Source organism: Cloeon dipterum, chromosome 2, assembly GCF_949628265.1.
Source record: "Cloeon dipterum chromosome 2, ieCloDipt1.1, whole genome shotgun sequence".
Classification (NCBI taxonomy): domain Eukaryota; kingdom Metazoa; phylum Arthropoda; class Insecta; order Ephemeroptera; family Baetidae; genus Cloeon; species Cloeon dipterum.
Genome location: NC_088787.1, coordinates 15,465,745 through 15,492,455, shown reverse-complemented (window position 1 = coordinate 15,492,455; position 26,711 = coordinate 15,465,745). Strand labels below are relative to the sequence as shown.

Here is a 26,711-nt window from a genome sequence, read left to right as displayed (position 1 = left end):
CTTTAACGAGCTGAGAGAGCGCGTCCATTTGTCTCCCCTTTGTTTTATTGGTGCTATTTATTTTTTGCGCTAATTTCCAAGAATGCCAGCAATGCTAATGACCGTCCCTTTGCGGTTGTTGGATATCGCCGTCTAATTTAATTAATTGGCAAAGAGCGCACTCGCAGAAACACTCTCCGGCCAAGGAAAATAAAGTTTTTCGAGCTCAGCCCAGCGACTTCAGATCGAAAAAGAAGTACTCACCTGGTCGAAATAATTCAGAGCACAGAGAAAATATTATTAGCCGCGCGGAGAACTCAAGCTCTCATTAGGGGCGGTCGCCTCTAGGGCAATTTGGCACTGGTCCCGGCGTGCAAAAACGAACGTCTTTCAACGTTTGCTTTTGCGAAAGCCAGCGAACCATAGACACTATTGTTCTTGGCGTCGTCACTTAAATGTCAATAAACACGCCCTGCGTGCACTGCATTCATTAATGCGAACCTGAATAGCTTGTGTACATAACACGCACTAAATGTTCGGGTGTTAATTTGCTTGTTGTTTCAGTCAGACAAGCATGACATTAAATTATCTGATTTTCACAATGGGCTAAAGCTAAAATGTTTTTATCATTTAAGAACTGATTTGATAAATTCCTTTGAATAATTGACGTAAGTTAAAACATATATATAAAATACCGGGAACTGTTTGATACCGTGTAAATTTCTTGCCTGCACGGAAAATAAAACTCCATGTGAAACCCAAGAAGATTGTAAGCTGTCGGATATTTGTCGAGAGTTTCTTGTGATTTCCGCACCCCAGAGGGGGCTGTTCTCCGCAGGTGGTTGAGCAAACGACCACCCTTGGTGCCAATTGCCCTCCCCCACCAGCGGAGAAAAATTAAATGACAGCGGTTATTTGGTGCGCGCAATTGAGCATTCACCGCACGACCCCTTTCTTTCTCTCTTGGCTCCATTTGGCGAACAAGCAACCAACGCAAAGGCAATTAAGGAGCCGGTTAAAAATTCCAGCGTCATACTTGCGAACGAATAAGTTATAAATCAACGCTCAGGCGTACGTGAATAAGTGATATCTGAACGGTGGAGGCAATATTTTAATAACAATCGCCAATGGCATCTATATGGCCTTTGAATATTATATATTATTTTTGTGTCGAGATATTTTTGTTGGTTGTGCCAGCAAGTATATGTTTCCAGTCAGAAAATGCTGTGTGACACGCATTCTGAAAGCGGATTTTGTGCTTTGTTCGGTGGGACCTCCCAAATGGAGGCTGATTTATTAAGGCGACGCATATTAATCAGGTGTTAGAGGTGACATTGCCCAATAGAAGAACGAGTTCTGCCGTCACAAATGGCCGGCTGTTGCGGATATATGCTGTTTGCCAACCTGCTTCTTCTTTACGACCACCATTTCGTACACAGCCCAACACAGCAAAGCGATATACAAAACGTATGATGCAAAAATGAAATGGGAATTAATATCCTAAGGCGAATTCAATTATTTTTGTCACGCTCGAGTTAAAATAATGAAATTTAACCAAAGAGGTGTATTATACATATCAAACACTGGTAAATCAACATGAAATTTATGGGAAATCTGTATTTTAACATCTCATTAGAGCGTTAATGTACAATGCCTTGCTGGATATTACGATTAGAACGCCGTAAAAAGTCAGAGAACTTGCATTGATACAAATTATAGCTGCTCTTATATCATGTCCGGAAAAATTTAAACCAGCAGAAGGAATTTATGTCTCTCTTTTCTTCCAGTTGCATTGCATTTCCACCCAGAGTCTTTTAGCATACATTTACCACGATTCTAAAATACTGTATAATTTCAGCATCACGCAGAACATTACCTTTTCTTTTCTTGCAGTCGCCGTCGATGGTAAATAACAGCAACGACCGACTCCTTCTTAATTGGCTGAGCCACTCAATACGACAGCCACACGAGAGAGAAAGAAAGAAAGAGAGATAATGAACCTTCAACAATCTATCCGAGATTTATGTGGCCTGCGTGTTAATCTCGCTCGCATGATTTATCTGCAGCAGCTCAAATAACAAATGCTCTGCATTTAATAATGAGACTGCGCCACGAAAATAACATCGCCAGAAAGCTCTTTGCCCACAACAGTGCTTTTTGCCTCCATTGATGGCGACTGCAGATAAAAATATGACCGCACCACACAATATTTTTTTGCGCGAAAGTGTATGCGTTGAAAATGTTGGCCAATTAACAGAGGAGAGAGTATTCAAATATACATTAAAAGCAGGCGGTTGAAGATTAGATCCAGACCAGAACAGATAGCTTTTTGGAGAAGGAGCAGCTGACATTTTTTTGTGTGCAAGTTTTATTTTCAAGTGTTAAAGGCTTAATTGGCTTAATGGACAGGGTAAAAAATCGTGTTAAATTACGGAATAATTTTACCCGCACAGAAAATATGCTTTCGGATGGGAAAATTTCCAGAATTACCTTAATATAACTTGTAACCGTCACCATATTTACTTATAAATATTTTTCTTCAAAAATTACCATCAGTATCAACTTGCATGAATTATTAAATTTGGGAAATGATTACGTTGAATTTCAGCAGGCACGTTTATCAGCAATATTAATTCAAAAGAACTTTCCAGGTTAAGTTTTTTAGGAAGTGTGTGATTATCTTGGATATTATCGGGCAAACGTGCAATTAAATTCCCTCCCAGCGCGCTAGAGTGAGCAATTCTTTCTAAAGCTAAGGGAGCGAGCCGCAAATTGGGCAATTTTAAAAACTTTTAATAATCACCACTCACAAAATTCTAATTTTCGTCTCCATCTTACAGCCACCCAAGACACAGAACATGGCAATTAAGGAGCAAGCTGCCGCGCTGATAATTGGTTGTCCGATAATTACACTGGCCTTGCTATGTGTGCGATATTTTTATTATTTTGATTGTTGAGAGTGCCGCATTGTGCTGTGTTTATATAGACATCGCATTCTTCAGTAACATTTTCTCCAGCGCGCGACGCATACATATACACGAGAGAAAAATCCCAACTCGCTGGTTCTCCATCTCCTTATTTTGTTCTCCAGCCGCGAAAGAGCAGAGCTGCCGCTGCCTTGGCCGTCCATCGGAACCGGTTTTTGGCTCTCTGAATAAATTCCTCGCCTTGGAATATACGAGCAGAAGAAAAACGCCATTTCTGTTACGCTATTATGGCCGCTCAATTTCTAACTACACACACACAGCCACGGAAAACATTAAATAATACGCTTCTCTTTGCTATTACACACTTTGCTGCTGTTTGATCTATATTATTTATATACCGCACACAGAAACACACATCAATCGAGATCTCGGAGCACGCATCGATATGATTGCTTGTGTGCGAGTACGTATTTCCCTTGTTGTTCGCGATAATTGCGGTTGGCTGCTGCAATGATGAGATTTCTTAATTATGCCTGAATGGATTTGCCGCTCGGAGAGAAAATAGAGCGATAAATTGTCGTTTATGCGCGCAAGATTCAACACGCATTAGTAAGCGATGGAAATTTGTTCAGACGGGTTTTAATTAAAAATTCAATAAGGCCTCACGCACGACTCAGCTGTAACCGTCAACATGACCACACGCGTCTCAAATTATTTATTGCGCAGACACTTTCATGCCAGGTAAAATTGGAGGTCATAAAAGCAATTTATAACTACTCCAAAATTCGAGGAGAAATAAAGCTATTTTCTGCATTGAATATTCCACATTTTATCGCGATGATTCATAGCAACCGCTGGTTGAAGAAGACAGAGAGCGATATGAATAAAGGCCATTATGCTTATTCCGATCGATTGATGCCCAATCTCCTGTATAAGAAAACAGTCAACGGAGACCCACTTACTTTCCATTTTTGTTCCAGCCGCCATTACTCATTGTTCTCAATGCATGTAATTGTTATTTCTGCATGGACGGGTATCCCTCCGTTCATTTTCCGCGCACCGCCCCGCGCTCTTGCAAAGACAAGAAGCACTGCGAGCATTTCCATCACGTTGCATATTATGCGCCGCAGCAGTGAATAAACTCCCCCGCTCCGATTCAAAAGAAAGGCCATTTTACGGGAGTGAAATTGATGCAGTCGCATCCATCACGTACTTTTGTTCGACTGCACTTTGTCCGAAAGACATTACACGGGGCTGTTCACAAAATTCCTATCTCGCCACGAGTGAAAGCACGAAATTGCTTTTCGGCCCCATCTTCTCGGGCCATCCATCTGGACCAGATATTTCTCGTTTATAACGCGCACGCAATAATACGTCTTGGGCGGGCTGCAATAACTGATCCAGCACGTAGTGTCCATCCATCATTAGCCGCAGATTGCACAAGCATCCCGGGCATTTTCTTATTTCACCGCGCGCACCGCACAATGCTCTCGCCGCTCAGATGTGTGTAGAATTTATTTGTACTTGAAAAAGAAAGAAAATCAACCACACCCGGCGCGAGATGGAAAAAACAACCAAACAATGGAGCCACAAAATTAAAACATACGTGCAGAAAAGGGAAAGGAAATGTTTGGTCCAGACTCGTCAGATATTTTCTTTTTATAACGGCTAGAGATACTGCATTACTATAGGCTTTTGTTATATGTAAACTAGTTTAAGATACCAAAAAACTAATCAATATATGCTTATAAATTTATTCTTCGTGATCTTTTTTAAATCCACTGAAATCTATTTTTTACCCTTTACCATATAGATTTCAGTTTGTTTCAGCTGTATTTATTTTTCCTCTGCAAATAATAAACCTGATCCAAGAAAAGAAAACTTGAAGTGAGTAAAGGGTAAATAAAAATCCACTTTTCTATTTGTGTATGCTGGCTTTTAGAATTATTTGAGGTCTTTGTACTTACGTGGTAGTGGACTGGCTTTAGCTGGCTGGATCCTTCGCTCGACATGAATAACTCACCTGCAAAAAGACAAAGGCGAGATTGAATTATTGCACGCCACGTTTACTACTGCTTGTGTGTGTTGTTTTGTGGCGCTCTCGGATTTTCTTGCCAATTTAAGCAGGTTATATACACACTAAAGGCGCATTGAGAATTCCAGACGCTTTTGAATTTTAATTAACCAGCCAATTAAAAGCCACTTTCTTGGTAATAAGCCTCACTGAGAGCGTCTGATTTCTACTTAGCTTGCAGAAAACGTACATCAGGACGACGACCCTGAATTGTCGCCCCCTCGTATGTGCAACTTCTTGTATTGAAATTACTTCTTCACGAGCAACGCGTATTTTATGCACGGCTCGCTTTGCAATCGAAGTCGCTCAATCTTTCACTCACGCCAACGGCCCTGGTGACTAATGCAGCAGGAGATCAAACCGCTCTGGTTAATTTTATTTTCGGTCCCAGTACCACTGAGAGCGAAAATCGATTTTTTTATTTTAAATTAATTCATTCGGGATGCCTGACCCGCAGACAAAAAGCATTCCACGCGCAGGCATGAATTTTCGCTGGTAAATTTTCGTCAAACGTCCCCGTTATAAAATGGTGGCGGCCATAAATAATGCAGAAACGTGTATGAGAAAATATAACGCGATTATAATACGTGATATTTTATTCACTCGCCGTGCCCCCGCGTTTGGCTCTTTTCGTATGCATATTCACGACATTTGCATGAAAAATATGCACGAAATGGGCAATAAAGAGCAGCAGTCACCTGTGGGGAGCACGGCCGGCTGATGCTTGCTAGTCGCGAATTTGCCGCGAATCCGCATCCTCCCGGTTTTAACTGGGGGCAATAACTCGAGCTGCTTGGATGAATAGATTATCCCCACTAAATTAAAAATCGGAAGAATTAATAACTGGTGCAAAAGGCGGCTGACTTTTTATCAACTCGTGATAAATTTAGAACAAATTGAAGCTAGAGGCAAGTTAAAAGGTGTATATGCAAAACAGTTGACTTTTTAAGGTCTCAACCAGCCGAGCTGCGCTACGCCAGGAGGCAAATTTTGATTCACGTGGTCAACCACCAGTCACCGTGACGTGCCAGCCGCTGGTCAAACAGCAAAAAATAATCAAAAGTGACTGAGAAAAATCAATATCTGAGATAGATCAAACTTCATTTTTTGTTTAATTATTGTCAGGTAATGCGCCAGCCACCGGTAAAAAACAGCTGTCATTCAAATTGTAAGCTGAAAATTAAAAATTTGTGGCTGACCTTTACAACCTTTGTTAGAGAATTAAAACGGGATGAAGTCATTTTAAGTGCTGTTTGTCAACAAAAATTCTTATATGCTGCTGGGTTATTGATCACAAGTATTTTATCTTTTACCATTTTTTGATTTGGAAATATTTTCCTAGAAAGAGAAAAACGCGGAGTAACGCAATTAATTTAATTTTTGGTTATATCATCAAGTGAGTACCAATTTGATGTCTCCAGGAATAATTTTTCATGCTCTTTTTTGCATTATTTGAATTGGGAGATGCCGAAACCCTGTGTGCGACCGCTGCCTCATGAGAAGTATATCGTAAAAAGAGGAAAAGGTGCAGAGGCCTATTATTAAAATTAATAACATCAACCGTGATGAGAAAGAGTTTAGTGAAAAGCGACGGTGGCGGCGGCGGCGGCGTCAGGCCGGGCGCTAACAACAAGCGAGTGCAGCCAGTTTTATTCAAGAGCATTATTAACATGGCAGGCGAGCTGAATTAAATTACATAAAATTAGCAGCAGACGCACTGCACAGCGATAAATTTGAGCTCATTATTGCGTGGGAAATTCGAAATTATTAAATTATCTCAAGGGTATATCTAGAAGGCCAGGCCTCTATCAAGAGTGACATTTCAACGCTCGCAATCAGAAAAGTTTGACTGCGCTGAATTTATCTCTGCTGGCTCGGAAATCCATCAAAAAAGTTTGCGTGTCTTCCTTTGGTGTCCAACGGACCGACAGAATTTATTACTGGAGGTTGGAAATGTCGAAAGTTACACGCAGAGCCCAACGCGTGTTTGACAAAGTGACAAATTTCTCCCCAGACAGACGTGCAGAGGTAAAAATTTTAATTTCCCAGCTGAATAGATCAAAATTTGAACTTTGCTCGAGCACGAGAGGTAAATATAACTCTCAAAACGCCCGTACAGAGCACTTTTTGGCATTCAACCCTTGCATTTTAAGTGGCCGTGAGGGGTTTAATGTCAGCAGAGCGCACAGAGAGCGCGCTTTGACCATCCAGCAGCGTGTGTGCTGTGTTTAGTATTATTAAAGTGTGTGTGAGTCCTCTCTCTGTGCGCCCCGTGTATGTATGGTGTAGCTACCGCCGGTGCTGCTGCTGAGCGCCTTTTGTTTAATACCTTAATACACGGACTGAAATTTGTGTGCGCCATTAAATCATGCGCAAAAACAAAGCAGCAACATGGCTCACAATTCACGGTGAAACAAAAGCAGCAGCAACCACTTCATTAGGCATTAATTTACCTTGCCGCATTATTTGTGCGTCAGAAACACTGTATTATATATGAGTAGGACTGATGTTTCTACCAGCGCACTCCTGCTCTTTTCACTTGTTAATAGTTTTATTACTTTTCTTCAAAATATCAATTATGAAGAATTTAAAAAAGAAATGAGAGGCACAACATCATTATTTAAACACTTGAAATTTCAATGTGAGGACAGAAACTAAATAATTAATAAAACAATTCATCTGTACATACCGTAAAGAACTACAAGGTGTATATATATTAACTGATCGCCTAACTTTGATGTCGGCAAAACACATTGAAAGCTTTAATATGTCCGGCACGCATTACGAAACCAATTTATGGTTAAAATAAACACCGTTGTCACTGGAGAGGTTTTAAACCGTTTTTATTCAGCAGGTTTGACGGCATAATTCAGAATCGACGACCGCGTTGAGTTGTAAAATGCAGCTCTCAGCGTTGGCCAATACGCGAAATGCGGCTATCAGAGCACATATAGATTTATTTTATAATATGATGGGCGACGGAATTGCGCTGTACCGCTGTAAAACAGCACGAGATGTATATAAATGGATCATGTTGCGAATGACTCTCTCACTCGCCCAAGCAGAAAAAGAGCAGCGAAACGCGGACAGCTCTGTCCATGTATAACGTACAATTTCAGGGTGGGTATATAATATTTACAATGGATGTATAGCGGTCCGGTGCAGAATTATTGCATGCCGTATAATTGACTCCTCGGCCCACTTTATGACACGAATGGCACAGCCACTCCAAGCGGGGTTCCCGCACTGTATTTATGATCTCTAAGTTTCATAGCAGACCAATCACACTCGCGTCGGTTTCAAATTATGACAGAGGGTTGAAATTATTGTCTGCGCTTTGGCGCCTCTGGAATGTAATTTCTAGCGAGTTCGAATAAAAAACGATTTTCGCGCCCGGCACTATGATGAATTTCCAAAAGAATAATAACGATTTTTTTGCAAGCATAATTTTTAAATTGTTTGCTAAGTTATGCAACCTGTAGAGCTCCAAAGCAAAATTCTTGCCTATTTTCAATTTTTCGTCAAATAGTACACAACTAATTTTCGTACTGAATCCTCTCAACAATATTTTTCGTTATTTTTAATAATGTTTATTTTGGCAGATTAACTGTTCGTTTGGAACGCCACTTTACTTTCACAAATTTTCCTTGTAGCAGCGGGTAATAACAATTACATTAATTCCTTACATTTACACTGAAATTAAATTCATTATGTCGTTTGCCGACGGTTTTAGATTGCTCCACAGCCGCTTTGAATAAATAATACTGCTAAAAGTGGCTGCCACGCTGCCCGCAATAAAGTGATTATGGCCATTTTGGAACAAGTTAGCCTTAACATAAAATTTGTATTAATGTGTTAATGGCGTGTTTTCCATTTCAAAATGAATCTGCGCGCGCGAGAGCGACTGCCGCGGCGCGGCTCAAGAAAACGCGCATGCATGCGAATGGCCATAAATTTATCACCTCGTGACGTCAGGATTATGAGAAGATAAAACTGAAATTTATTCGCCTCCAGTTTTCTCAAGCCACCGCGCTGGGCAATGAGAGTATCAATAATTTCACGCGAGCACAAACGTTTTTCTCTCCCTCGCAGCAAATACTTACTTAGCAACACGCCATAAACACTCGGATAAATTATCTCGGATCCTATTTGCGGTCTTTTATTTTAATCCACAGCCTCGTAAACTCCTGCGAGGCAAATATTTACAATTTAATCTGCAATTGCGCCTACCTGATGTGGAATTTCTGTGTGTTTCAGCAGCCAAGGAGCAGCAACCAGCACGATACCACTATCGAGAGGCGACTGCAGGCTTATTATGAATTTCTTCAGAGGGATGCTGCATTTACAGAGATCAGAGATGCCTTTATGAATACCCGAGAGGAGCAATAGAAGGCGGCTCGTCTAGTTTGGCGTCTACAATTTTCATCACCTGACCTTTTCAAATCTTTACTTCCCTCTCCGCACGCTTTTGTTCGCTGCTGAACGCATTAGAGCCCCGGTGTGCCGCCGCTACATCATGGCCGCCGACTAGACGCATAATTATTTATATTTTACATCTTCAAATATTTTTTAATGCTGATATTAAAAATAATTTAAAATTTCCCATCGGTTTTGTTGCAATATGAATTTGTATGATAGATGAAATAAAAAATGACAGTATAATAATTTTTCAAAATAAATCTTTATAAAATCCTGAGAACTTCGTCCTTCTATGAATTTAAGAATTTTTAGTTAGAGCATCTGTTGAGAAACTTCTCTGCAACGTAATAGCTTTCTCATAATAAAAATTTTTAAAGCTCTAAAATAAAAATCAACAAAAGGCACTGGGTCCATAAATATTTTAGCCTTAAAAGACAAGCCGTTTTATTTTGCTGTGACAGGCACATCTCCGCTTCCTCTGGCCTATACTTTCCGAGGGCTCCCTTGCCTTGTTTTATTGTACCCATTCGCCCTTGCTGCCGCCACCGGCGTTGCTAACCCTTCAAAAGCTGTTACGAAGGCCGTATCCAAACGCTTGTCAAAGCATCCCTTAAATAAAAGGGGTATTTTTAAGAAGGTCACCCCTTCTTTGTCGATAGTGCAATGACGTGACGCAAAAGACCGCCTTTTTTAAATTATGTGTCTGGAAAAAAATGTGTTTTGCCCCAATATTGTTCATCAGGGGTATATGGTTCAGAGTGATTGCTGATGCGGTGCCCGATGGGTTGCTGCAATGAGTTGCCGCTCGGGCGGCAACTCTTCAGAGCTTCTTTTGCCAGGTTGCTGCTTTTAATTTGGCAAATGGAGGCGGCGGCCGGTTGGACTTAAGGTGTGCTCTGTGCAGGTGTCATTAGAAAGGGAAATGGTGTGATTGTGTAGGTGCTAGCCGAAGTGAAAGTTTTACGGCCCCCGGTGAGAACGCCCTTGCTCATCCCTTATGTATTTGAGCACGCTGCGAGTGAGTATAAATTTCATTCAACCCCCATATCGCTTTCTCTTCTTTTGTGAGCTCCTTTAGAGTCTAAAACTTTATAAATCGCATCGAAGCTTGAAAATGGGATTATTATAAAAATATTGCTAGTTTTTAAGATGTTCTTATGAGTAATTAATTTATTTTAAATATATAAAAGATTGCACATTTTTATTAAAGGGACCACAGCTTTAGCATTAAATTAAATTTGAAAATAAAATAAAACTTTTGATGTCAATTTTAAAACTATTTTTATAAAGATATGTTAAAAATAACTTCAGTCAATTTTCTCACTCAGTAGATGCACAAACAAAAAGAACCAACAGAGACGGATAAAATGATTGAATGTGTTTTTCTGGCTACCTAAAAAATGAGTTAAATTCTTCAACGTCTTCGTTTTGACTTGCAGTTAGATTTACCAAACCGTCAGGGTTTTACCTGACGTCAGGTAAACTATCGACTACCTGACGTCAGGTAAAACCAAATTGAAAATTTATTTGTAAAATGATTTTGTGCATTGAAGTCTCTCTATTTGGGTGTGCTAGTCGAATTTTCGGGCTTTTTAGTCATTCAGATTGTTAATTCCGGCAAGTGTGGCTCCTTTGCTAGGGTAAAGGGCGCGCGCTAATTCTGCGGAATCATAAAACAGGGTGCCTCCGCATATAATTCCCGCTGGCGGGGCTATAATTCCCGAATATACAACCATACCGAGCGGGCCGCTATGTAATCTAATCTAATAACTCATCTCCAAAGTGTGTGTTAATCCCCGGCAGGATTAATTCACGCTGCAATTGTGCGAAACACGGGGCTTTGTCGAGATTCACTTGGCCGCGGCTGCCGGCTCGCTTGCCGTCAGAGATGCTCGCTGGTTGGTCCGGCACACCCGCTCCCACCGCGCGCGTATCGACCGGTTCACCGCCATCTTCCGCCCTTCCCCCAATCGCGTTGCTGCCAACATGGCGGTGCCACATAGTGCGATTCGACACACGGTGTTTTGAATTCGCGTGTTTTTAGCTCGAAAATGCGGGTTTCAGGCCATATTTTCGGCTCGATCGGCTTGGATAGTGTTCTTTCGAAAGTTTTGAGTGGATTCCGAATGGTTGCCTACCTGCTCCGGCAGAAATGGTGCGACAAACGCGGCCGACTCTTCTGTGGTGATGCCAACGCTTGCCTCCTGCTCAGCGTGTGTTTTGTTTTGTGTTTTGGCCCCTGTACCATTCCGTGACATGGCTGCCATACTCAGCAACTTGTTTAGCCGCTTATTTCTTCCAGGTCAGCAGCGGAATTGCTGGCATTGTTCATTTTTTGCGCCCTATTAAGGTACTACTCAATCACGCGCCTTTCAGACAGAAAGCTGACTGATGGACATGTTGTGTGCGTTCCTTTCATACAATTTGTTTTTTTTATGTATGCCTCATTCATCGTTCTGTGTAACTGTCTCTCTGAGGCTTGGCCCTAATAACACTATAATCAATCACTTTGAATAAATACAATGCATATTAAAATACAACTATCAATAATAATTAAAAAAAATATACTATTTTAATTGGTCCTCGACAATGATAAATATAAAATTAGTACAGCAATTTATTAATATTATAGATGAGTGTTGTACTCTTGCTCGGGTCAAGTACAGTAAAATAGATTGAAAATATGAAAATTTGAAAGCAAGAACAAAAGTTGCGAAAAAAATAAAAGGCGCCACAAAACGATCCATCTCAAAGTAATAATATCACGCCGCAGTTATTATTTAGCCGCAAATAAAATTTGCCTCAGACATTTGTTTCCAATTCAAATATTTTATTGATAGTCAAGCTGCCAGAATTATCTGTTTTTAGTTATTGCTGACGACGTGTGAGATTTTATGAACCCTCAATTAATTAAAGTAAGAGGCTTAATCAAAATTAATAAATATAAAATATCTAAATTTTAGAAAGAAAAATATAAAAATAAAAGGGACCGATAAATATTTATGAGTAAATTTAAGGGAGTTCATAATACGATTTTCTAAATATACGCGAGTGAATTATATTTCTCTTAAAATTAGGTTTTGAAAAATATTTTTATTAATTTTTGTAGAATATTTTCTAGTTTAAGAGCTTTATTGTGTATTAATCATTCATATTGTTATTATTTAATATAATTTTTGATTTTTTGAATAAATTAATCAGACATTTTTTTCCAATAAAATACTAAAGGAATTAATTTCTAATTCATTAATTGTATAGTGGGGTTGTTATTACACAAAATATTTGAAGAAGCATTAAGCCACAGCCTTTTGGTTCTGCATAAGAGAAAGTTGCGGGTGAACGGCAGCATAAGGGTGCGTACAAAGCAAGAAAAAATGTTTCTATTCCACGGGGCGCAATTCATTTTCCGCGCACTTTCGCCTGTGGTGTGTTTTGTTGGAAAGGTGGCACGCGGAACGGGCGAAGGTGTGACGTGCAATGTGCTTGCCGCTTTTCACAGTTCATGAATGGGCCGCTGCAATAAAAGATAATTTACTTTATTGTTCCAAACTCGGCCGCTGAGATTCGGAGTAGCACACGTCGCTGTTCGGGCACGCTCGGCAGAGGGTCGTGCGCTCTAAAATGGCCGGGTGCCCATAAAATCTCCTTGCCACCAACTTTTATGTTGCCATAACAAGGTTATCTTTATGACTATTATGATTGTTAGTGCCTCGTCAAAGAGCACGTGTGAAACCCTTTAAACAAACGCTGCTCCGCTGCTACTGTTCGCATATAGTTTGCTGTGCTACTGTTTCTGTCTACGGAAAACCGCAGAATAAATCGTACTGTTTCTACATCAGATATTATTCAATTGAGTCTTTCCTTTATGAATATATAATGTCTTATTCATTTCAAACAGACTGATTGGTCAGTGCAAGGACAAAAAATAAAAATACCCTGAAGAAAATGACAAAATTATTATTTGTCCGTGCTTTTTATCGCTACAAGGATGATAGCTCTTAACTGGAAAATTTGGAAGTAAGATTAGATTGACCCGATTCTTATTTATATGGCGCAAGGACACGACAACAGAGCTTGCAGTATATAGAATTTATCAGAGCACAAAGGGGCCGCTGAATTGTGTATAAAGAGGGTTGAGGAGATGATGCCATTTTACATCTGATCCAACGCGGAAGGGAACTCTCCGAGGCTGCAGATCCACGCTTTTGAAAGGTTGCCAGTGCAATGACTATACGCGGGGGTTCGGCCCTTGAGCCTGGAGCCTCGTTTGCTTGATATTGAATTTTATTAGAATATACCGGGGTATAGTGGACGGTGCAGAGTTAAGGGTGCGTTTGGGGTCACTTCAAGTAGAGTGTAAACACGACCGAATTTTATAATCATTTGAGGTTTGACCGCGATTATTACGCATGCATTACTCAATTTCAATCACCTCTCACTCCGAATTAATGGGACTTATTATTTTCGTATAGAGGTTTTGGATAATTAAGTGCTTGGGTATATTATTTAACCGCAACATGAAATATAAAAACAATAACTTTAAAAAATCTGATTCTGCGCGTGCGAGTGAAGAAAAATAGTTTTTTTTTCTAAATAATAATTAGCTAATGCTTGCATTTTTTAAATATTAATGGCAACATTTTCATCTCTGTACCTCAAGGTTCCTTTCATCTGGCTATTTATTTCGGCCAAATCTAGATTGTATTAATTTCAGACTCAGCGTTCACAAGTATTACATTCATCCACTCCCTGAAGTCCCATGCGTGGTGTTTCTAATTATGATAATAATCTCACCAGCTTGGCTCAATGTATGAACGTAAGCAAAAGTGCTGTTCTCCATTTATCTCCAGAAGAAATCACGCATGAGAGGAAAATTTTAATAACAGCCAAAACAAAAACACTGCGAGCTCGCGCCAGGAGAGCAATTGGCTGGTTTTGGAGTTTGGAATCTTGCGGGCCAGCACAACACTTCTCGGAACGGTTCTTTCAACACGCGCGCGCCCACCTTTCCCATCTTCAAAAGCCACCATGTTTTGTTTGTTCAACACCCAGCTAGAGAGGTACACATCCATAATAACACCGCGCTCTTCGGTGCTGCTCTCACGACGAGGCAAAGAGGATTTTGCGTGTTTGCAGGAGAAATTAGCAGGGCAATAAAATTTTTGCACCGCACTCTCGCGTGTACTATAATTGGGTTTTCTGTAAACTTCCAGTCGACCGCAACTCATAAAATCAATACGGCAGAGCAGCATTCATTGCCTCTCTCTCACTTTATGCAGCACTTGGCCGCTGCAGCCAACTGTCGGCTCGGCAAGATGAATGTGGGCTTGGTAACCTAGCAACCAGGGCACAAAGAGATCCATCCTGCTTTTTCTCGCCGCCGCTGCCGCCGCCGCCACAGCTTTTTTGGCCATTCGCACAGCATTGGGACGAAAACATCAATTCACTCTCCAGGTTGCTTCCATTTAATCCTGTTTTACTGGCTGCGATTGGACGGGTTGAAAATGGAATTTATATCGTGTGGAGGCTTCTCTGATCCTCCACTGTAAATTTATTTAATCATTTTATTGCTCGTTACAAATAATTCAAAATAAAAAACTATTGCAATTAATCTTTTTCATTGAGTATAAGTCAATTTTTTTTGATTTAATTTATTTTCGTTTGGATATTAAGGTTGGTTAAAAAATACAAGCGACATGAACATAGTTTGAGAAATCCCATTCTGGTTTTTGCAAGGTTACTCTCTCGGTATATTAAGCCACAATTCTTCTTTCGCTGCTTTATTTCACGAGCTGTTTATCATGTTACCTTCTCCGCCGACCGAAAGCAATTCCTGACAATGCACCACGATGAGTGAGGGGCTGGCCACTCAGCTCGCATTTTTAGATTATCTCTCGGCTCCAGGCAGATATCCAAGCAAATGTACACGGAAAAATTTTCTGAATTGACAATGGGAGAGCCACCTAACAATAACAGGTTTTCAGATTCAAATTGCACGTGTTACAGCTGTTGTTGAGCTGCTCTTCGGTTCACTCCCCTGAATTAAAATTCGTCTGCGTGCAATTTGAATATTTTTAACGAAGAAATTTGGTCTGCAATTGAATTACAGAGTGCACTTAGGTGGAACGGCTGTATGAGCGGTTTTGCAGTACGGTAAGGCACATACAAACCGCAATTAAAATCTAATTGCAGTGCACTCTGCTCATCTCGCAGCTAGATTAATGGAATTTATAATTCATTGTTGGCGTGATGCAGTGTTATTACACACCAGTAGCAGCATCTCATCCCGACCACGCGCTGCCTGTTTTATTTCTCGCTGCATTACGGCCTGTGTTTTAGCGTATTAAGCCGGCTGGTGGAAAAAGAGCTTTGAGATTCGTTGGGGAAAATAAAGCCGCGCTCGAGACAGATGCGAAATCTTTGTTCAAGGGAGCGGCGGGCTCTTAAATAATTCCGTGGCTGAGTAATTAGAGAGAATAAGAAAACAAAGTTTGTCTTCAAAAGTTGAGCCCCGCTCATTAATTTGATTACTTTCTGGTATTTCGCCCTTGTAATGAAGAAGAAAGGGGTGCGGGGAAGTGGGAAGCAGCAGTGCTGCCACCCTCGGTGCGCCTGCTTCTATAGCTTCGCAAGAATATAAAAAAGTTATTTAAAAAAGCTTGATGGAGATGTAAATTTGACTTATTCTCTGGTGGATTGGCGCTTCTAGACGGGGAACGAGACACTGGTGCGTCAGTTTGGGACCAATAAATAAATCAGGGCTGCCAATGAATTTATTGATGAGGGGCGTCTGCAGGCGCTCAAAATCGCAAGCGACGCGTGCGTTTCCACGTTCCCTCCCGCGCCTGCAGGACTTTTTCCGGAAGTCTGCGGCTCATTCCAATTCCAATTGAACGACCGCCTTGGGAATTCAGAAAAACTGCTGTTGCCAAAGAGCACAAAATAAAATTTTGCCTTTTCCTCCTCTCTCGCGTGCGGCGCCGCTTTTTCGAGAGGGCCCCGCTGCACACTGCACAAGAAGCTCGCGCGAGCTGATATTTTTTGGGGGTGGGCGGGGTCGGAAAAGGATATATTCGTTTCCAAGTGCTGCTCTGGGTGATGAATCGTTCCCGGGGTACGCTGCATATAATTTCACCCCAAGACACTGGCGCACAAGAGCATCAGAAACACACTACGCGCTGCAGCGCGCAGCCAGAGACAATGAATGCTTTTTCTCCACACTGGCAGTGCGAGATAAGCGCGCTAAAATAAACGCCATCGCAGTTCCTCTTTTTTTATTTCCTAATCCCTCTCACAAAAACATCCAGAGCAGCCAGCCAAACCCGAAAAAGTGCTGATTCCAAAAGAGTTGTACATTTTGCACAAAAGGAGGCCCGTGAAAGGTGCGTCTGCTGGCCAGATCATACATGTGAAATATGGGATTGTTTTTTTATTGCGTCTGCCGTTCGCTGCTGGATGATGTAATTTAATATTTTCCCCACAGGTTTGCGCGTAATTCAGTCGTACGGCAGCAGCAGCAGTAATTAGGCTGGTGGTCAGATAACTCGTGGCATTATCCTTTGTGCTGCGTTTCAGCGCGTTCATAATATTTTCGCGTGTTTCGCCGCTGCGGCGTCGGCCGTGTTAAACTGAAGGGGGTGTTAAATCCAAACGAGAGTGTTCAAACCACCGCGCCAACCAGCAGCAGCACCACGCCAACTTTAATTATGTAAATATTAATTATTAGCCGCGCGAAAATATCCAGCGACACTGCACCCTATTGTGGATATTTTGTAAAAACGAGCCATGTAAATGCTGTTTACAGACGAAAAAATTATTTAGGAATTATTTTCGTGTGACACATGACTCGAGTTAATTTACACCATAGTTTTCCATTCTTAGGAGAATTTAGTAATTGCATTCGCAGATAACAAATATGCGTCCGAAATTTGGTCTGCTGTATAGATAGTTAAAAGGAAATTTTGGACAATTGGCAATAGGTGACAAAAGTGTGACCATTTTTTCAACTAAATGTCATACTAGGCCTTTTAAAGATGGTTAATGTACTTGCTATAAAAATCAGCTTAAATGTCGACACTCAATGGTTGGTATCGATCTATAGAGTTCATTTTACAAATAATATCGAATAAAAAAGGTAGTGCGGCCAAAAGTAAGCATTGGGAGAACCTATTGACACTTAAAAATCCAATTAATAAGGGGTATTCAAATTTTTTACAACTGTGTGTAACGCCTAACGTCATTAATTAATTAAGATTCAGTTTTATTTAATACGCACTTATCGCTTTTCCTAATTTCTTTATTCACTTGAAAAATGTCGAGACCAACATGGAAACTGATACAGCATTAGACTATGGGGATAAATATATCAGGCGGCTGCGTTAGTTTTTCGGACAATAAATTCCCGGGCTGATTATCGCGGATCAGCGCCGGTTAAAAATGGGGTCTGTCCTGCTGTTCACTGACACAGAGCGTTAGACTGCCCGATTTATTGTCGTCTCATTACACCGAAGCCAATCTGATAATTGCAGCCAGCGGCAGCATGAGCCAGGCAGCGAGTGCGACAAACAGAGCAGACGAAATATTTATTTAGAGGCACGACCGGCCTCCCGCTCTCTCGCGTATTTATTTCAGTGATGTGCGCTCATTTTTTGCAAAGGGCTGCTGCTGCCGCTGTGTATATTTCCAGCAGCGTGAGTTTGTTTTTGGCCGAGTGCCTGGATCGATTACTTATTGCCCCGCGACTATGATACACGAGAGAGAGAAGCACACAGCACACCGCCTCGTACATTTGCCCCGCGCGCGCGTTGCTGCTCTGTTCTCGAAGGCGAGAGATGCATTTTGTACATTATTGGAAATTTAAGCGGCTGTGCGCCATAAATTGTGCACTTTAAGTCAAATTAAGCGGCAAACGGCGGCGGCGAGGAGCTTTTTATCAAGGAGAGCGAGCAGAGAAAACGGAGCAAGAAAAGCAGGCGGCTTCGACCGCCGGGCTGTAAATTATCGGGGTTGGGAAATTTACGGTCGAGGAAGGCAAGAGAGCAGTGCACCAGCTAATTTCCATTAAATCATAATTATCAACTTAGAAACACTGATATCTTGGCAGTGAAGCTGTTTGCCGATTATAGGTTTGAATTTATGCTAATTTCAAAATGGATTTTATTTAGATTTGAAGAGGGTCTCCAACCAATCATTTTCTTCTGAGTGAGGTATGAATAAATTCATGATCTGCTAGGAGACCAAAATGGACATTTCCAATTTCTCCCATCTTTCAGTGCATTTTCATGTCTATTTTGTTATTTGTATAGCAATGAATAGGTAGCGAAAAACTGTAAATAAATCCAAGAACTTAACATTACACAGATTAAATTATAGATGAGAAATCTAGCACATGAGCGGCACTTTTAACAAAATAGCTTCTATAATAATTTATCAGAGGAGCATTCTGACAGCCGAAGAAGGCATGAATTCGATTCTTGCATTGGATGATGATTTAAAGAGATGTTCATGCGCGCCCTGTGATAGAGCACGCATAACAAAATTGAAAAGCAGAGGATGCCGGCTGTTTACGCCTTAGGAGAGAGTGTAGGGAGCCGCGCGCTGCCACCTCCTCGTCGTGCATAAATAAATTTCGAGAAAAAATAATAATGATATGTCTCGCGCGCATCACACGATCCGCACATATATTTATCCTGGCAGATTCAATTTCGCAGCTCATCTGTGCAGCCATAATACCTGCTGCATGAACAATGCATACGTGTGTGTGTGTGTGATGTGCAAAACCATTAAATTTCCTCTCTCGCTCATGCTCTAGCTCGCAGTTCCTCCAAGCGCGCGCACACACACACCGCGCCACAGGAAAATTAACTTTATCGACCTCCATCATCGTAATATTATTATATAAAAGCAGCGTAATTGGATGGGAAATCAATTTGAGCGTGCATGTGTACTCACAAGCCGTGGAAAGGCATAAATTACTCGCAAATCAGCGGCGATCGGTTCTTTCTGCTCTTACCTGCAACATAGAATTAAAGAAAACGCTATTAAAATTACACGTAAGACATAGCAATTTTTGTTAGCAACAAAACTACTCGCATGCGACGTACACAAACGATCGAGTGAGCAGATTATAAAGCCCCCTAATTTTGCATTATTTCAATGAAAGGAGCGTATATTCCTCCCGGCTCCTAAATTAGGGCTTTGTTTTGCTTTTGATCTCGAGAGCACCTGTTCTCTATTCATAACCTCTCAAATTCTTTGACATCACAGAATAAAAAATTCATGACAGGGCGTTCGTTGAAATTTCCTCTGGAGAGAGAAAAAACCGTGGTAGAACATTCTAGGATGCTATATATATGTGTGAGCGGAAAGTTTGAGAGAGCTCTATACCACGAGTCTGGAGGGACTTCAGCCATGTGTCCAAAATAATTTGAATGCAGACACAAAAATTTATGGCTTGCATGCCTTATTTACATATGGATCTCCTTCATCAAGTCGCTCTTCTCCGAAGAGAATTGAGCAATTATAAAACACCGTTATAATCATATGGATGAATGTTATTATTTTTTAATTTCTCTTCGGAAATTTAAGAGCCATATTATTGCATCCTTCGTCGCAAACTTACGGCAAATGATACAAAGTTAACGCACGAAACGCAACCCTTGTTGGTCGGGGTGGTTGCGGTCGCTGATGTGAGAATTGGCCACGTTTTGCATTTTATTCCGCAGTGTACTCCCTGTATAAAAAATAACACTCTCTCTTGGAAATTTTCAGCTCGTCATTTTTTGCCCGCGGCTCAGCGGGGACCCTCGAAGGCACATACAGATGCGTGTGTGTGTGCATCCAGAGCTGTGTTTTTGCTTTGCCGGGGAGAGCGAGCGCGAAAAACAAAAAAGCCGAGAGCGAGTGAGAGAGAGTTGTGCGCCGCTGAACGCAGCGTGCATGGAAACAAAAAGAGGTGCTTGTTACCCCATATAATTTTGTGCCATCCACCCGCAGGCTGGCGGGTGGGCCGGCGGGTGAGCACCACCACCCTCCTTTTTTGTAAACGTGCCTGCCTGAAAACAGAGATTAAACACATCGGCAGAATGAACGGCTCGTATATCTCACCGGTGAATTACAACTCAAAACAAAACACCCCCAATGAGAGCGAGTGAGCCAACGCGTGCAGCCGAAGCCAGCCAGCTACATTATGTGATAGCTCCATGGCAGACGAAGCTGGCTGAAACCGAAACCAGAGCTCTGATGGAATGTTTCGAATTATTTCACACTGGAAAGCAGTGGCGACGCTGCTGCTGCTGGGAATGTTGTTTGGGGGACACGGGAAAATCCGTGCTGCCAAGAATCCAGACACTTCAGAAAGACATTAACTGCGCGAGGATAATCATTAGGGCGGCTGATTTTAAAAATTGCCGAGAATTTGAATCCAAATTCTCACTCGGAAAAAAGTCGCATAATTGGCTTATGCGGCAGGGATGGGAAAAGTTGCACGTGACGAAGCAACCATCGCAACTTGGGAGCTGCGCCAGTTGCATAACTGTCGTAAAGCAAGGGGCTCGCATTTCTTGGCAGAGCAATCATGTAAGTTTTGATCGCGGATCTCGGATCTGATTGCTTCCCTGTAATAAAATTCTGCTTTAACTTGCTTTCATATTCTTTGATTGCTTTCAATTCATAGGGCGATTGTTGTAAAACAGCTAGAGCTTCCAAGTCATGTCGCAACTGCACATTCAAACAAAAACTCGCCAGATGCGTAAATTTCAAAAATAGTAAACTGACTGTTTTCCTTTCTGTTTCCAATTTTAGTTGAACTCTTTTGAATGAAAGGTTACCTTGTTGAGCCTTAATGAACTTATAATAACTATTTAACACCAAATACAACTGAAGTCTCAGCCAGCCGCGCCGCGCTGCGCCGCGCCAGCCTTAGCTAATTTAATCACGTGTTCAGCTCCGAACTGTGCTAGCTACGCCAGCCGCCGGTCACGAAATTGAAAAATACTGGAGAAAGAAACTATCAAACTTCACTTTTAAAATTTTGTCAGCCGCGCCAGCTGCAGCCGTTGGCCTAAAATTAAGCTGAAGCCGGTTCAGCCAGCCAAATACCGACTAAAACTGTGCGGCTGAGACCTCTACCCAAAATGAATTCAAGCTTAGCACTGACTTTTTAAGATGATTTCTAGATTAAAACTATCATAATGCTCGATATTATGAGGACCTATTGGCATTAAACATCCTAATTTCTATTGAAATGTTATTAAATGCGCGATGCACTTAAATCCCTGGTCATGTAGGCCAACAGCAAATACAGTTGCGGGTGGTTTCCATAACGCACGTTGTTCACTTTACATATCAAATTGAATTTCAATGGGACCAATGCATTGTAATGTGCCGGGGCTATATCGCCACACATTGCTATGTATGCGTATATAGAGGTGAGACAAACAGGAAAACGCGTGTTTGGCAGGCGCGGATGAAGCCATTGGCAGGCGGATATTGGCCCAATATTGACTCACTCTCTCTCTCTCTCTCTCTCTCTCTCTCTCTCTCTCTCTGTAGTGCGGCGCGCATTGCCGCCAGTCTATCCTCCGCATGAGTGATGCTTGTTTGCCCCCAATTAATTAACAAGCCGCCCCCGAGCCACCCTGCGGTGGAGTCTGCGTTCGAATATTCGCCTGCTGCTATTATCAGAGCGTGGAGCAATAAACGGAATAATATGCAGGCTGCAGAGTGCACGACCTCATCATGAGAACGCCTCTGGAACTTCATATGATATGCATGATATGATGGATATATGCGCTGCTAGCAGCGAGCCAGCGCCTCATTGCGCCCTCCAGACTGATTATATTAAAAATGGAGCACATTACAATAGCATAGGGAAGAGATTCTTGAAATACCGCAATGCAGCAGTTAAAAATGAATTATTGCGCCGAACCGAGGATAAATTACAGCGGCGGCATCGGGCGGTGGTGCTGCCAAAAAATAATCTAATATAATGGAGGCGAACTGGAATAAAACACACACAGCGCCATGTACCATAGCGGAGGAGAGAGCGAGCGAAAGAGCGGCGGCACCACCGCCACCACCACACACAAAACTCACATTGTAATAAGCAAATATGGCAAATAATATAGAGAAAGGGCGGAAAATCTGTGTGTGCGCGCCGGATTGTGGTGTGCAGCTGAATTATTAACCCTCCTGAGGCGGAATATTAAATTAGAGCGGCGCGCGCGCGGATCCCGAAAGCAAAAGCTGGCTCCTTCTGCTGCACTTTGATAAGAGGCACAAGCACCGCGCCGCAGATAAAATGCAAAATAATAATTCAGAGATGAATCGTTCTCTTGCAGGGCGGCGTCTTTGCCAACCGCGAGAGCTGCTCGCTGGAATTATGCAGATTTATCCGCTGATATTGCATCTGCTTAATTTTGAATTTATCGCACATCTCCCCTTCTATAGGCGTGTGCGAGAGAGTTTGGCCAAAAATTAATCTGCAAAAGCATTGCCAGATTAATCATGCACTGTAAAACAATCTAGTCCACTATAGTAAAAATTTCAAAAGAATTGCTATCTTTGTGATCATCAGCATGGACATGGAACAGAGGTATGAAAATAACTGATAAAAGTACTAAAACTGAAAATTACCAGTGATCCCGAGAAGAGAAATATTTCTTTCGAGCTCATCGAGCTCATGAATATGTGTTCACTTTTGCACTCTAATAACGGGTACAAAATCAGCATCAGCAGCCCAAAGAGATTTGAACGAAAGATAATCCAGGACAAAGTTTTCTCCCTCCTCGATCGAAGCAGGAACCTATATGTAATGCTCGTGATTCTCTGGCATCCAGCACACTGGATGGCATTGTTTAATTTCAGCGCCAAGACGAGCGCGCGTGCAAATGTTGTGTGTTTTGTTTTGCGTGCAGGCAAATGAGATTGTTTTGTGTGCTTGTGCATACCATTATGTAAGTAAGGCGAGCACTATTTCATCATAATTGTGGTTAAATTAACAAAATAAGTGAGCTCGGAAGCAGCTCTCGGTTGCAGCTTCCTGCGGCAGCGCGCAGCGTATTTATTGCTCTGGTGGCGAACGAACGTGTGAGAGAGCAGAGAACAGAGGGCGTGTGCATGTGCGGGCCTCTCCTTAATTAATGCCGCCGCCTCTACTTCAGCAGCCGGAGTAATTAGAGAATGAGCCTCATGAAGGATCTCCTTTGGTAAATATTTCATCACCGCAACTGCTGCTGCAACAAACCAGAGATAAAGCACACCGGCGCGCGCGAAGGCTCAAACGATATTTCGCGCACCTTTTGCGTGGGCTCCACTTTTGCACAAATTTTGTGCTGAATAATGCAATAATGTGAATGGGATGAGTTGCTATTAAGCACTAAATTGTTTGCTGCGGTGTTGGCCCGGCTATAGAAAAACATTGCTTGAGGCGATACCGGTGCTATACCCTTGATCTAGTTAATCCTTTTAGATAATAACATATTTTTAAGAGTTCAAATTTGGATATTAAATCAGCTTTATGTGATTTTTATCTGTTTTGAAGGAATTTCGTTGATTTTCTTTTGGCGAATAAAAATCGGATTTCAATTTTGCTTCCAAAAGTTTTGACCCTCCAAAAAATCTCGCCCTCGCCAGGATTTGGCAACGATTTTTGGATTCCCAGCCAGCAGCCCTAAATTATGCCTTGCGTCATAAAACTGCCACCAGATTTATTGCTGGGAAAAATATTGGTCGCGATGATCGCCTGGTTGGTCGATTTTACGAGCATGCATGTGCAAAATTGTTCATAGCGCGTGCGAAAAATAATACACACGCGCGGCGCAGTTCATTATTGGAGCAATCATTATCTAAAGTGTTGATGGGGTTGGTTATTTAGTTGCGCGAGCAGTTATTTTGGCTTGTGTGAAATAAAATTTCGGGCTGAATGGGAGGAACACAATCATAATTTGTCAGTGCGGTGCCAGAAATAGGGGTGGCGCTCGTAACTCTGCTCGCGGGGTGAAATATCTCTGCAGGGTGGGTGGCTGCCGCTGCTCGCTGCTGGAAAATAGCGAATTGTGTGCTGTGCCGCGCCGCGCGTGCGAGAGAGACCAGCTAGTCGTGTGTGTAATACATTTGGCCATGTATGGCTGCACTCTCGGCTATATTGGCAGTGTCAGCACACCCGATACAACCAGCGGCACCGACCAATTCCCCGTGGATGCGCGAATTTATCATTCGACGCCAGAGCGCGAGAGCCGCAAAAATATATGTCCACATACACACACTGCTCGCTGTTTCTAGTAGCCCTTCCTTCTCGCTTTTTATATTGCGGGGTGGAAATTTTAATTGGCCAGACTGATAGCGGCGCTTGCTGATTTAAAACTAGTCTGCTGTTGGTCGCTTTTGTGATGGAAAATTCGAGAGAGAGAGAACAAAGCTGCTCTTGATTTACAGCGTCCGTGCTTTTTCGGGCCTGAAATTTGCAAACCGCGCGCTGATGAATTCTGCGTGAACATGGTGTGAATTGCTCCGACTAAATTTGCCTGAATTGTAATGTGATGAATATTTTCGACTGCTGGAATCGCACCACATCCATTACATTCGTGCATAACACGAGAATTTAGATTCAGCTTCCGCTCTTCATCTGCATTTCATTGGGATGTTTGCTGTTTTTAATAATTGAAAAGAATATACAAATTTGTCATACATGCTGCGCATGGTCTTATATCTTACATATTAAAAATTTTCATAGACAGTTAAATTTACTGAAGAGTTGCTGTGAATCAATTATTATTTTAAATATATCAATAATTTATCAAACGCAATATGCGTGCTACAATAAATTTATAACATATCAATTTTTACATATTTTTTTGCTCCTCACAAAGTAAATTATATCTTGCTGTATATAGTTTTGAATATGATGATTTTCGAGTCTCGCCACAGAATTTACATCTACAATCGTTATTAGGTTCAGTGAATTTATTGCTATTAAAATTTCCAGTTTCCTCAATGTCTTACTCAAAACCATTAATTAAATTTGGGCAAAGCAGTTTCTTTTTTAACTGCTGCAAGTGCGCAAAACGATACGCCTCTCGCACTCACAGCCTGTGTGCTCGGCGCATTAATTCCATTTTAATCTGCTCCAATAAAAGATAAGCCTGCGTCGGCAGACCAACCGCTCTGCAATTCTATAGCCATAAAGGCAATTTTATGGTCAATCAACGGGCATGTATGCATCTCAGCACCTCAGGTATATACGACTACACGCACGCCGCTATACTTAATTGAAATCGACCGTGTGTAAATGCGAGACCCATTACAATCGCGCAGCCCCTGAGCCAAGAAATCAAGGGCTTTGATAAGATAAGCGTGTAAAATAATAAATATTTCGGCTCTTCCTTTCTCTTGTAGCTCCGAAATTGGAAGCGATTTATCTCCAACGGCGCGGCGGCAGTGCGGGAAGAGAAAGCAAGGGCTCTTTTTGATGCGACCACCGAGGAACGTGCCCGGAAAAGCAAACAAGCCGGTGTCACAAAGTTTGCAACTAATAACAAATCATCGGCGGCGACGCTGCCATAATCCATCCCTCTAAATTGCGTCCTGATACCCAATAAAGACGCCCTTCGTGGCGGCTCCGGCGACTGCTTTGCATAGGAGAGAGAGAGAGAGAGAGAGAGAGAGAGTCGAAAGTGAACTTATGGCGCACCAAGAGATTGCCTGCACTAAATCAGACTTATGAAAAAACTTTAAGGAATAAATTCTGTGAAAAAATCCGGCCCGGCATTACATCGCGTCCTCCTCAAAAATGTAAGGGGAGTTTGCACGTGCACCCCCCGCGAGCGGCAGAGAAAGTGCCTTTATATATGCCGCACCAGACTAATTTCGCGCGCTCTTGAGGGGCGCTGGCGCGGGGTGTTAGTTTGTAATTAAGTTCCCGATTATAATTATTCATCCTGCGCAGGAGAGCATACTTTTGCTTGGCTCAGTCGGGAGAAGAGAGCGAGAAACATGGTATTTATTTATTTATTGCGTAGCGCGCCGCTTTTAATGAGTTTGCCTGCCTGCCTGCCTTGCCTGCGCGCGCTTTGTTTTGTTTTGGCTCGCTCGCTCCTTATCGTGATGCTGTTTTATTAGACAAACACACCCCTGATTTATGCCGACATGCACTTAATTCTGCTTTGGAATATATTGCCAGCCGCCTGACGTCCCTGCAGAACGCGCCATTTCTTCTGCCAAAACAACAGTCCTTAAGAACAAAATGCCGAGTTCAGCACAACATAAATTTATACTAAAAAAACTTTTCACTAATACCTGCGTATAGTATGATT

General features: G+C 41.9%; 1 protein-coding gene and 1 long non-coding RNA gene across 4 annotated transcripts in view; one reads left to right on the top strand and one right to left on the bottom strand.

Moving 5' to 3' along the window:
- The window catches only part of Ubx (Ultrabithorax), a 106,172-nt gene that overhangs the window by 56,169 nt on the left and 23,292 nt on the right, over positions 1–26,711 (bottom strand). The window lies entirely within an intron of this gene.
- Positions 10,169–26,711, top strand: part of LOC135937059 (uncharacterized) — a 96,260-nt gene continuing 79,717 nt past the window's right edge. The window contains exon 1 of the long non-coding RNA XR_010574438.1: positions 10,169–10,417. This is a non-coding gene — a long non-coding RNA (uncharacterized LOC135937059). The remainder of the gene's footprint in view (positions 10,418–26,711) is intronic.